This window comes from Falco punctatus, assembly GCF_963210335.1.
Source record: "Falco punctatus genome assembly, chromosome: 14".
Lineage (NCBI taxonomy): Eukaryota > Metazoa > Chordata > Aves > Falconiformes > Falconidae > Falco > Falco punctatus.
The window spans coordinates 7,940,008-7,953,506 of NC_137594.1; the positions used below are offsets into that span (position 1 = coordinate 7,940,008).

Here is a 13,499-nt window from a genome sequence, read left to right on the forward strand (position 1 = left end):
TTAGTTGATCTCTTATGAATGTGTTAAATGTTATAGTTGCATTTTTTCCCTTTATGGCTGTCATCCAAGTTCATGAAAAAATTATTACTCACAAATGGTTTTTTTCAATATACATTTGATAGTGCTTATTGCCAGCAGAGAAGTCTTTACTGATGTAATTCAGAAGAATCATCTACAGAATTAATAGTTATTGATGTTTCTTTAGGCTTAAGCCCTTGCACAGCAATCTTCTGTGGATGTAGATTAAGGCTGTGACATTTACATGTTAGGTATATGAAGCTATCTGTATGCTTTGTGGTTGACTAAGGTCCAGAGGATATGTTGGGTCACCCTCTAGAAATCTGTTTTGCAAAGGCACTTGTCAATAAGGGCTATTAAACTGTGTGACAGGACCAAAAAAGGAGCACTTGAGACACCCAGTGTTTCCTTTGAAATTATAATCAGTGACTTGAGAAGACTGTTCATTAGGGAGAGCTGCTGAATACTGATAACTGGTTGAAGTAGTCTGGATTATATTTTGAATGGTCTACTTGTTTTCTCAGCAAGTTAGAGGAATTAGTATTTTATAGTTCATTTGAACAGTTGCAAATGTGACTTTGGAGCAGGTGCCATGAAATGAAGCTTGCTTTTGTTTTTTGAGCTGTGTTTGTAGTGATGAATTGTTAGTATCAGGTGTGCTTAGTTGTTGCTGTGGATGCTTGATTTTCACAACTGCTAGCTTTTACCATATTTATTCAGAACAAAAACTGTTTTCACTTGTTGCAGTGTTTGTCTTTTCCTCTAAGAGAAGTGCTCTATCTACACACAACAGTTACAGTTTGGGTGATCTCCCCCATTTGGTCCTGTTTTGTTTTTTAACATGCTTTATGAGCTAAGTGAAGTTGGGCTTGTTAAGTCTTGTCTGGAGAAGGAAGGTTCAAGTCTGCCTCAGGTCACAGAGAAACAATGTGGTGATCTTAACTGAGACTGAAATGGATCTTTTACCACTGTCTCGACATAGAGATTGTTATGACTGGTAAGCTTCACTTAGAAAAGATCCAGAAACTGATCAAAAGAGAGTAAGTATTGTGGCATGAACAAATTAATTATGGCAGTACTTAGATTATCACCAATTAGAATCTCTGTCTTCCTTTAAGCAGTTCCAAGGTTCAATAGATTTCACTTTAATTTGTTATTTTAAACTGATAAATGAAGAAAACTTTTACTTATAATTATCTCCTGCAGGGTAGGTATCACAAATAAAGTATAATTGTTCCTTTCTCTGTATCCATTTATTATTTTCCGTGCACCTAATGAAGCCCAGGCAAGTTATCAATAGGATTCTTAGTCTTTGAGTTTGCAAGGCTGCCTTCTTAAAAGTGTGTCGTCAGCTGTCTGTAATGACAACTATGTCATTTTTTACTGTGATCCAAATTCAGTAATCATATGTTAAGTCTGGACGCTCTGCTCTGACCAAGAGAACCTTGTGAATAGCTTCTATATCCTCTTTGCACCAACTACTTTTGTCACTTGGTTGCCCTTCTTTCCTATTTGCTTTGTTCACTGCAATTAAACTGAAAGTGGTGTTTCTTCTATATGGTTGGTAGCACTAATCTTTCCATTGTTCCTTTCATTAGCAATAGCTTCTCTACAATAAAACTGCAGTGACCCATTCTTTCAAGCCTGGAACACCACAATGTGATTTGGAAGCAATTGCATTTCAATAGACTACAGGGACTCTTTGATCTAATTTTTTGGATGACCTAGAGTATTCAGTCATTCAGCTGTCTGTTATCTGCCATTGCCTGCAGAGTAGACTTTTGAGAGAGTCTGTATGAAATGGTTTGTTAGGCAGGATGACCTTAACTTAACACTGGAAAGGAGCAAGAATTTGTTGCTTTGGTATAGATCTATTAAGAGATGTGTGTATCTTACTCACGTTTTAATAGCTTGGTTGACAGTAAGGCCCCACATTTTTGTGCTGATTTGTTGATTTGAGACCCAATGTTTCCATCAGTCAACACAATTTTCTTGATGTGTCAGAAGGCAAAACTGGATCTATGCTCTTTATCTGAATAAGTACTCTAATTATATTAATATTTTAGGAGAATGTATAAGTTTGCTATGAGTACTGTCTCTTGCCTTTTCATCATCCAAGTGTTTAGGTACTTTGATTTTTGACAGGAAACTTGCTTTCTTCTGTCTTCTGCCCTCTCCTGCTTCAGTCAGCATCCTTTACTTGCTCTGGAGCATCTGTTAGGCAGCAACAAAGTGTGATTTTTTTTTTAATGAAATTAACTTCTATCTTCTATGCATGAAATCTTGTTTAGATCTTCCTAAGTGTCTGTTTCACTATCAGGCATTGCGTAATAGCATCAGACTTACTGACAGAGTATGACAGATTTATTAAAATTCAGGTTTACATTGTACATCACACAATGTGCTCAGACTTGCAAAAAATCTCAAAAGACACATATACTTTGTACATCAATGGCTCAATGAGTTCATTTATGTTTAGTAAATACAAATTAGTTTCTCTCTTTGGCATCATCTTAGTGTGGCCCAAATAGAAATTAATGCAAAATTTTCAAGTCCTTTCTTCACTCATATATTCATTATTACTTTTAATAGAACTCTTCTGTTACTCCAGCATGCCTTCTTGGAGTTTCCTTCAATCCCTTGTGCTCTCCCAACTGATATATGTGGCCCACTGGTTTGTCTTGCTGCTTCGTCCTCTGCTTGCATTCTCCAAATCAAGCTGTTAATTCTTCCCAAATTCATTTTTTCCCCCAAAACTCCTGACTTGAGCTGATTCTTATTCTAATTATATGTTTTTACTACTATTATTTAGTAATATGTTCTTACTTATAATTGCCTTTAGCTATCTAATTGGGAGGGAGACTATGCCAAATCCACAGAAAGTTGGGTTTTTTAAGCTTTTCTGAAGGAGGTGGTGCTGGCCACTGTCAGAGTAAGAAATTGTTTTCAGGACTTAGCATGGCCATATCTGTTTACCTACCTCATTCCTTTTGCCCATTCTTATCCACATGTTGTGCTATGTCATCTTCATTAAAACCGGATGATCTATTATAAATTCACCATCTTTAACTACACTTTCATGATGACATTGTCTCTAAAAGCCTTACTGCTTGCTGTCTTCCTAGTCTGTGTATAAACTGTGTGTTGCCTCTCTTTATATGCTAGGTTTTGTCTCTTTTCTGTCTCCTTATGTTATGTCTATGTATACATAATCACTCTTGTATAAAGTGAGGTGTTTGCAGTCACACAGTAAATCAGGGTGAAATACAAGAGAACCCCAGAGTTCTCAGTAGTCCAGCTGTGTTTCAGAGACATTCTTAAAAGTAATTTATAACTGTGCATTTAGGAGAGGTCACATTCCCCTTGTGAACAAGAACTCTCACTTACAAAGTCAAACAAGTTTACAGTATAGACCAATACACAACGTAGAAAATAGTGAACATAATGAATGAGTAAGCTATTATATAGGATTTGTGGGGGTGATGTTGCTGTTTTATGGAGGAGACAGGTGAGGGCATATAGTAAGTGGAAAACATGTGCCCAGAGGAAAGAAACAGACATACAACAGAAAGAAACTCTTTCTACCATTACATCACAGAGGATACATGCATGTGTATTGTGGGTCAGAGAGAAAATGAGTACAGTTCAGTGGAACAGTTCAGGTCCTTTAAAACTATATGATACACAGTTTTATTGTTCAGGCCAAATTTAGCCCTAAACAACACACTACATGGAGGCCTGAGAGGCTGCACCTGCTTACGCTAGAGGTGGATGCGGGCCATTCTCTCCCTTGTATTTATGTATCTCAATTAAAAGAGTGGAGTCAGCTTCATGTACTAGCTAGTGCCCTCCTTTGTTTTTGGTAAGATGTGATTGAATCTTTCATTATAAGGGGCCTCTTTCTCTTGTCTCAAGTTCTGTTATGTTTGTTAGTGTCTAGTCAAGGGAAGAGAAAGAAGAGAGAAGGATGAATCATGTTACACTCACTGAGCTGTCAGAGGAGTCTACAAATGGAAAAAGGGTTAGATGCAGCACTGAGAGATAAACAGGAGGTACATTAATTCAATGGAAGTTGTGTGTGCATGTCTGAGGGCAGGACTTTGTGCTCAAAGTATCAAAGAAGCCACAAAATTAAAGCTTCTTAATGCAGTCTGGCCACCAAAGAGGCAGGCAGGCTAGGCAATTCATATACCCATTCTTTGTAGTCATTTAATTGCACCCTGTATTAGCATTAAGTTCATGCTAACAACAGCCTCTTATTCCTAGAGCTCACACTTTAAGTCCAATTAAATATGTTAAGACAAATCCCAAGGTTCTTATGCAGACAAACTCCCATCAAAATCAGTAAGCCAGACTGCTGGTAAAAGTACAAAATAATTGCCGTTTGCAATGAGGTTCCTTTAGAAACCTACAGCTGTAAAAATAGGACAAAATTTGGCCCACTGGGACCCTGAAGAAAAACTAAGTATAGAACTGGTGATTTGACTTATTCTCAAAACTATTTTTGGTCTGCCCACAAGCCAATATACAAATTCTACATTTTCTGCCATTATACCAGCACAACATGAACAGCATCTGGTGTATGAGTTCTTTGACTTTCTTTATATTCACACACCATTACATCTCCATTCTTTATAAAACACAAACTGTGTTTTACAAGTTCATAATTTTTTCCACTGTTTTGATGGACATTTTGCCATAATATGGTAACAATGAAAATAAAACGAAAATACAGGAAAATGAGGTGACAATCAGGAAAAGCCATATTCTTGAAGATATTTTGAATTCTAGTAGACAGATACAAGACACTGTTTCTAGTCTCGGCATTGAATTGACTGTTGATGAATTGTGTGATTAGATTGATTGCCCTTCTCCATATCTGTCTGATAAGTTTTATGTTTTACTCCAACTTTAGCTCTGCAAGACATAGACAGTTTTATCCCAGGCATTTTGACCCTACTGATTCCTGAATGGGTGAGAAATGGAATTGAAGAGGATTAATGATGGAGAAATAATCTGCTTCTGCAGACAGGAAAAGTAATAGAGGTTGCATTTCCTCCAGTTTTTGTATTGAAAAATTGAAAACCTGGAACATACGTGGAGGAATTACTATGTGACTGACAGCACTTCGGCTCCATCAGCCTGACCACAGTGGGCTGTGGATGCCAAACAGCTTACAAGAGTGCCCACAGGAGCTGGTCCTCTGTCATTTTCCCCTGTTCCATTCCTGCTTAGCTGGCAGGAAGAGCATGGAAATTGTTTGCTTGTCTATTTCAAACCAGACTTCAGGCTCTTGCAAGCACCGCTGCTTGCACCCATAAAGTAGCTCCAGAAGCAGAGAGCCATCCATTTGTACATAGATCTGCAGGTCATCCTGGCCTTTCTTGTTAAGCAGCAGTGTTATCATGGTTTCTAAAGGAATTAGTGGACTCCCTCTATACTTGAAACATCAGCACTTTTCTTGCTGTAGCAAAGTCTTTCCATAAAGCTTAGTTCCCACACTTCCCCTACTCCGTAAGAGAGAAGCTTATAGTCAGATGCCTTCGTAAGGGTCAGGAGAGAATGACCTGTCTGCACAGACTTGACCTCTTCATAACAGGATGCCTTTGATGTAAATGAGGATTTTTATTTTAAGCGCCACTATTTTCATTTGGACTGTACCATCTCTGCTGCCGAGATGCAACATAGTCTCTTCTGCACAGCTGTGAACTGCTGAACGTCTGAAGTATTTCTCTTTCTAGAGGCAGATTCTAATAACTAATAGCAGCTTTTAGTCGCTAATAATTAACCTAGACAAGATTTTCTTCCTGTCTTTTTCCTCTTCTTTCTCCACTTCAGAGGTGTTTGAAGAAGATACTAGGTTTGCAGACCAGGAGTGTAAAGGCTTTTATTTACCCAAAACACAATGACAGTCTGTGAAACTAGTTCAAATCCAACTCAAGCAGCCCACTCCTAGAGCTCTGTACCTGACACATAGCTGTAGAGTGGAAATCACAGGAGTATCTTGGCTGTGCCCTGGCCCTGCTGCACAGTCCACTTAATTTGAGCAAACAGTGGTATCAGAACTGTTCTTAAACTGTTTTGGTTGTTTTTTTCCCGCCAAGCTTACTCCCTCCTTACCCTCTCTGCAAAACCAGTGCTCTGATTATAAATGACAGCTGTGTGATTTGCACACTTGTACTTGGTTGGGAACTTTGTTTCAACAAAGGCTGCCCAGTTACAACTGGTCTGAATCATCACTGGGAGTTTGTTACCAGCTCTGTAAGTCCCTCAGTCATTTTGGCACCTACTGTTTTTGTGTGTCACAGCTGTGTTTAAGTCTACAAGATATTTAAGATGATAATGTTTTCTAATTTGCAACTGTTTAGGGAAGGGTTTGTGTTTCTGATGCACGGCATGTCCCATACTCTTCGAAAGAGATGGTAGATTGATCACTGGGACTGCTGTCCAGTACTGCAAACAGTGAGAAAAGGGTGGAGGTCTGAAGACTGTTTTCAGTCAACTGTCTGTGGTTTTGAAATTTGCCATCCATGGATGGGGGCAAGATAAAAGCTGGGACCATGCTAGACAAAGCCATCAAGAGCTGTGATGCCAATAATGTATTAGTCAATTCTCTAAGACAGTTTTAGAGCTATCTGTATCTGATTTCATTCCTTCCTGAGCATCAGTAATGTTGTTGGCTAATAGATGTATAGCTGTCTAGGGATTTCCTAGAAAATACCTGCTTTCGCTTTTTGGAAGCTGCAATGTCAAGTGATAACCTGACAGCAGCCCCACCCCCACTAAAGTCAGTAGCCTTTTTGGTCATCAGAATTGTTCCCTCTGACTTGACTCCTGACCAAATACAAAAGCTGTTAGCTCTATGTGCCTCACTTTGTAATGGCCTTCTCACAGTGAGCTGGCAGGACAGGGGTTAAACTTAGTTATCGCTGCAGTGAGAGGTAGCAATGGAGCTGCAGTGAGTTTTATCAGCTGAAACTTGGACTTCAATATCTTTTTTCTAAAACCCAGTGATTTGGTGTTAGGAAGGCTCTGAATAGTCCTTAAATGGTATCTGAATTGAACTTTAATGGATAATTACATTACAAACAAGGTTTTCCTCTGTCTTTTTGATCATGTCACTGGGAGCAGAAATGTTGGTTCTTTCTTGCCTTTTCTTATCCTATTTTAATCCCAGTTCTGTTGCTGCAGGTCTACCATAAATTACAGTATGCTAAAGGAATTTCCCATTGATTTGCTCTGACAGTGATTTGACCAGCTATGTGAATAGCTGATGGAAGCAGAACTTATCCTTGGTTCAGACAGTATGGCATTGACTAAAGCTTCAAGGTAAACATTTACAGAAGAAACCTGAAATCATAATGCCTTGCAGCTCAGCACAATTTACAAACATGTATTAATTAAGCATCAGTAGTGGCTTTACTGTGTGTTAGATGAGAACAGCATCCTGGCTCATAATAGGCTGACATCGGTAACCTTTTACTGTTTATCATGCTCGGAAGTCACTAAGAATGAGGGTGAAGAAATGTCAAATAATCAGGTCATATGCAAGTGAATGAGTCTTGATGGTTGAAGCTCAGTACCGTGGGAACCATTATTGTCCAGAGTAATTTCTGGAACATGCAAGTTAATTTCTTTTTTACAATGTTAGTTCATAAGCTAGGGAAATCTGCAAACAAGTTGTGTAGTCAGATGAAAGCCTTTTCCTGAATCTTGTGTATGGCTGCCCAGCTAGTTCCTGCCAAAAAATAGCAAAAGTAAAAAGTTTGATGACAAAGATAATAGGTCTTGAAGTTATTCTTGCTGAAATAACAAGGCCCAGCACAAACTTGCTTAACAGAAGAGGAAGCTGAGGCAATAAAGTGATATTTACTTGCACAGACAATAGGGCATTGCCTTTTCACTCTTCTGTGGCATTACCATTTCTAGCTGCTTCACTATGTACACAGCGCACTCATGGCTTTATTCTTTGAGGACTGGATTCTTGCTGTTCACAGTGGGATCACTTGAATACTTGTGCCTGCCTGCCTAATATATGTTAATTGAAGGACTTTTGTGTCTCAACATCTTTATTAATATTAATGATATGAGATTTTTAATGGACCTATGCAAAATATGCTTGACCTAGCTTGAGCCCTCACTTTTGTTTTTATACTCTGCAGCACAGTGTGACTTCCAACTAATTTAAGAATGTAATACTATATTCTGTGGCAGAATACACAAAATAATGAAACGTAGATTACTCTTCAGATCTGCAGTTTCTGTGCCATGAGATATAGAATTTATATAACACCAGAATATAATTAGGTTTTTTAAATCTTGAAATTAAAAACAGATTTGCTTTTTCTTTATGCAAATTATTGCACTTCAGTAAAAAGAGTGAGCATTTTAAAATAATTCTATCTTGAGCAGGCTTGTCTTATGCCACATGCATTCTTTTTTTAGGAAGAAGTCATCAAAACAGTTAAGTCTATTAGGCTAGACTAAACCTCAAGAAATATTTCAAGTTAATATTGTAATTGAGGTGTAAGCTGGTCATGGTAAGGGATAGGTGTAAGTGCTATGACACAGTATTGGAGAAGAAAGTCTAAACTGTTCTAAAAATCTGGCTACCCAGTTTCATTTCCTGCTAACACTTGACAAAAGTCATGCTATTTGTTTTGTTGAATACAAGTATAAATTAGATGTTTAAATACCAATCTTGGGCTAGGGCTGAGGTGAATTTTTTGCAGCCCACTGTGAATGATTACAGTAGGGCCAAGTAAAATGCTTCTGTCACTTTTGCACTTTTTTTGCTACTTTGTCTAACAAAGGATCATTTGTTATATTCTGCTCTATGTTACATTGTTTGCAATAGATGGCTGTGAAATCACTGTAAGAGACCAGCCTACTACAGTAGTATCTCCAGCCTCCAGTATTTTTTCCCGGTTTGCTGGCTTCTCTTCATGCTACAAACCATGCTGAAGGCCATATGGGTATTTTTTTTCCCACTCCCAGCGTCAAGTACTGATGATCAGATAGTTATCTTGCCTCTAGCGGCAAAAGCTTGAGCAAAGGGGTGGAAAAAGGACAATTTGCAGGCTGAGACTGAAGTGAGCAGCTGATGTCTGATTTGTGCAGCACAATATCTTCCACTCTCATTAACAGGTATTTGCTGATTCATGGGCTTCATCTAAAGCTCGTAGTGAATAAAAAGTTTTATGCTGGCTGCTTTAGATCAGAACCTGGCCTCAGGAGCCTTTTCTTCCTCCCTGCATCATCTTGGCCTTTGAGTCAAGAGGCACACCATTTCTTTGGGAAACATTACTCCAATTACTATGTCGTTTAGAAAGACATTTTGCAAATGGAGAGTACCACTGGCTTGTCAAGAAACTGAAGCATGTCTGCTGCTACTGGCAGGCCCCAAAACACATCTTGTAAGTAATCCAAGGTGGTGCTGTATAATCAAATTTCACTGAATCAGAAGTGAGGTGGAAGAAAACAGCCTACTTGAAGGGCAAAGAAACCCATCTGCAGACTGACCCTATGCTGTTCTTATGGACCACTTGGACTAGTAACAGCCAGGAGTGAAATGAGGCAGGAGTTCAGGCAGTTTCCCAGAGAACCAGCTGCTGCTACTACTGCTAGAAAACGCACTGAAGTGCTTGACATCTGGTGCCTGCAGCTGCCAGATGCGTTTCGGTGTACTAATGCCAACTGTTTTCATTCTGCTGTGCTGCCAGAGTATTATGACAATGAAGGAGTGAATGAAGCAAGATGGCCATCAAAAAATGTGAGGTCAAGAGTAAATGTAAAGAGGTTACTTGGCCTAATCCCAATCAAGTCCTGATAAAGTAAAGTCTGATATTGGGAGTAAAAGAAGAAAGTAGCTTTTGAGGCTTGTTTCCCTTGTTAGACAGGAGATGGACTTCACAGTTTTTGATCTACAAAAATTTGTAAGGATATTATCACTTGTTATCCTGGGGACACCTGTAGGAGGCAAGACCTCGTTCATCATCTGCTCTTGGTAGGAGAGCTGAATAATTGCGGAGCGGAGAACATGTAGTCTGTTACATAGAAATAGTTAATTGAGTCCTCTGACTTCTGTGATTCCTCTGCTTACCAGAGAGTCCTGGGTGGTCATTTTAACTGCCTGAAGCACAGTGTGTCCTGCAGGTCTCACTTAATGAAGACCATGCATGAACCCAAATACCGGGTGGGAGCCGTGACAGAACAGCATACAGTTGGTGCCATGTGCATTGAACATCAGACTAATGGTATGGTGAGAAAGGCTTGCTTTCTCCGTCAGCCTGTGTGACAGATGAAATACCAATGGCAAGACAATCTGGATGAGTAGCTGAATCGGAAAGAGAGACTGATGCATAGGCAGTTGAGGCTGGGAACAAAAATGTGCCAGACTTTGATTTGGCCCATGAATATTGCACTGGTTCTATTCACAGGTTCTCAACTTTTGGGTGCCATGAGCAGTTTATTTTTGTTGTAATTTTCCAAGTGTTTCTTGAAAACTAGCTTTCTGGTGCACAGAATAGCACCACAACACTAAATTAGTTAAAGTAGCTTGAGGGCTGAGGGAATAGTATATTTGTTGTTGTTGTTGTGGCTGTTCACATTATGTATTTAATCATTTTAAGATTACAGTTTGGGAAAGTCAGGAAGGTGCCATAATGTGAGAAACAAAATGGAAATGTTGTTCACCCAGAATGAAGGTCTGTCTTCTGCAAACTGGCATTTGTGCATAGCAAAGGTTACTCTACCTCCACAGCCCCGCTGCTCTGTTGGGTGGTTGTGGTTTAACAGAAGATGTAGAGCATTCTCCCGTGGGGCTGTGTTTCCTGCTTACTGTCAGCCTGCTCTGAATGGTGCCCATGTGCTCCAAAATACCTCCATGGGTCTGCCACATGCCCTTAATGAAAACTTAGCCTCTAGACCTGACTTTTTGCATTTTACTTGCCAATGAAAAGGAAGATAAATTTATATATACACACATATGGATACCAATGCACTGAACTGGTACCAGTCCTCTAATCTTGATTTTACAAAGGACAGTGCAAGTCAGTGTCTGTTGTCTGTGAAATATTAATATATTTGTATTTCTATAAAGTTGCATAAGGCAATGCTCTTTACAGTTGTTGTCTCTTCTGCCATTCAATAACTATATTATGCGCTAGCAAAATAGTAATTATCATTTAAATTAACACCTTCATGTTTCTTCCAGGAAGGGACTTAACCTTCTCTTTAAAATTTAAAATTTGAAGTGATTTGTCTCTTATTTTTATAGTAAGTGGATGGATGTAGGGTTATGGCAAAAAAATGTTAATGTAGAGGATGTATATCAGTCTTGCATGACTTCTGTCATTGTATGTTAATATATGTTAAAGGAATTAGTCACTAGAAGTCTATAAATTATCTTATAAAATTTATTTACTCTTTAAAAAATCAAATTCATTTTGGATAGGTGAGATTTGGAGAATCAGTACAAATAACATGAAAAACTACGGAAGTTACGTGTCCTATGCTCATCCTTTTGAGGGGTTCAGTGGAAGTGTGTAAAGAGAAGCTCTGGACAGGGGTGATTAAATGTGGAATCTTGTGCTGAAACTATTCCAACAGGATGGGGAGTGTAGTTTAAAAGCTCTCTTATCTTACCAGCATTCTTGTGCGTGCTAGCTTTCCACAGCAAGATGTTTGATTGATTCATAGCAACTGATGGGCAGTTTAAAATTACAAAGCTTTCAATTTCTTTGTTCCTGATAGTTAAAGAGGGTGGGCATTTCCTGATTATACGGTATACATTGAAAATATTTAAGTTCCCTATGGTGCTATTTGTGACTAATTTACTTCCACAGCACATTAACACTGCTGGTTTTATGCTGTGGGAGTGTATAGTGTAACACGCTGTGAAGAGAGGAAATGTTTCACAACAAGAGGTCCTTCTGGCTTTTCCTTTCTTTACATTACCACCTGGAAAGAAGAAAAGGTGGAGTAAATGACTGATGATCCAGATGGATTGCATAGCTATGACACATTTAGCTGGGCACCTTCACACTGAGAAGTGGCAGGATTGCACTTTAACTCCTGGAAGCGTATATAATCTTATGTAGGAAGATGTTTAGGCACAAAAAGAGCTTGCCTACCTTCATGCCAGTAGTCTTTTGGCAGGCAGTGCCCCTTTAGTGGCTACTGAGCAGCCAGATTGTTTCGTGGAAAAGTCAGGGATACACGAATGTGAGGGATAGGGGCTTGAGGACAGGGTCTAGCAGAGAAGTTAGAATCTGAGAATGATAAATCAGTGGCTCTGCGAGTGACATGGAGCTTCAGAAAGACTCGGAGTGGGAGGACCATGTTTTTCACTTTTCACGTTCACTTTTCTAATCCTTGCCTATGAAAATAGAAAAATTATCTCTTGTATATGGGAGCTGGTGTGGTTTGATGCACTACTTATTTGACTCATTGAGCACTTCTCAGCACACAAAGGGTATCCTGATTTCTAAGTAAGGGCTTATGATGCTACAGCAGCTAAGCTGTGCAGCACTTATTAAAGGAATGTGTCTTTGAACTTGGGTTATGCCTGGAGTCCACAGAGAGCAGCTGCTGGCTGCAGTGTGGCATGGAGCAAACTCAGGTCTCATTTTCTGTAGTGTCAGGATGCAGCAGAGCGCACACTCAGGCCCTGGGACTAGGAACTACCTATGAGACTGAACTGTCTGTAACTCACACATTTTCCTGATGTCCCAGAGCCTCTGTGACCCTGACAGCACATTCCTCTTCTTGGGGCTTTTTTCTTAACCTGTGCTTAACCTGACCTTTGCTTAACCTACTGCTCAGTAGATTCATTGCAGAAAGTAGGTCAGGCTGCTTAGGAAATTTTGTCTCCTAAAACTCCTGCTACTTTTTTTTTTTTTAATTATCCTTTTATAACTGCAGTGTGATGGGCAGCCAACAAATTCCATGTAATTGTATGTTCCTTGACTTTACTGCATTTTTATTTCAATAAGAAGGCCTATAGTGTTCAACATAGTGGCAGCATCTGTGGTGATACATTTCTAGATTTCTTGGACCAATTTAATATAAATACTATCTCATAGAAGAAAATATTGCTTTCAGGCACAACCTTCCCTTTGTCACTTTATCTTTCCTATTTCCTGGGATCTCAGAGATCATCACAGTGTTACTTAGGTTTTTGGTGCTCCACCAAATATATTTTGAGAGCTTAGTATGTAAGGTAGTGCACTGAAAACACTCTACTGTACACATGCTTTCATGAAGAAATGCTATTAACTTTATTGAAAATCACAGCAAATGGTGCTTGCTGACCCGGCAAAGCTCTCCCTTCTTGGATCAGTTCCTGGGGGACTCTGTTGAAATCGGAACCTTTACGTCCTCTCCTCAGCTGCTGCTTTGTCCTCTGTTCTTATTTCTGATTCTCAGAGGTGTGTAATACAACTGACTTCTTCAGTGAAAAGATGTAAGAGACTGCTCCC

The 13,499-nt window shown here is 39.2% G+C and overlaps 1 protein-coding gene across 3 annotated transcripts in view; it reads left to right on the forward strand.

Annotated features, from left to right (window-relative positions):
- ADAMTS18 (ADAM metallopeptidase with thrombospondin type 1 motif 18) overlaps window positions 1–13,499 on the forward strand; it is a 485,565-nt gene that overhangs the window by 312,522 nt on the left and 159,544 nt on the right. The window lies entirely within an intron of this gene.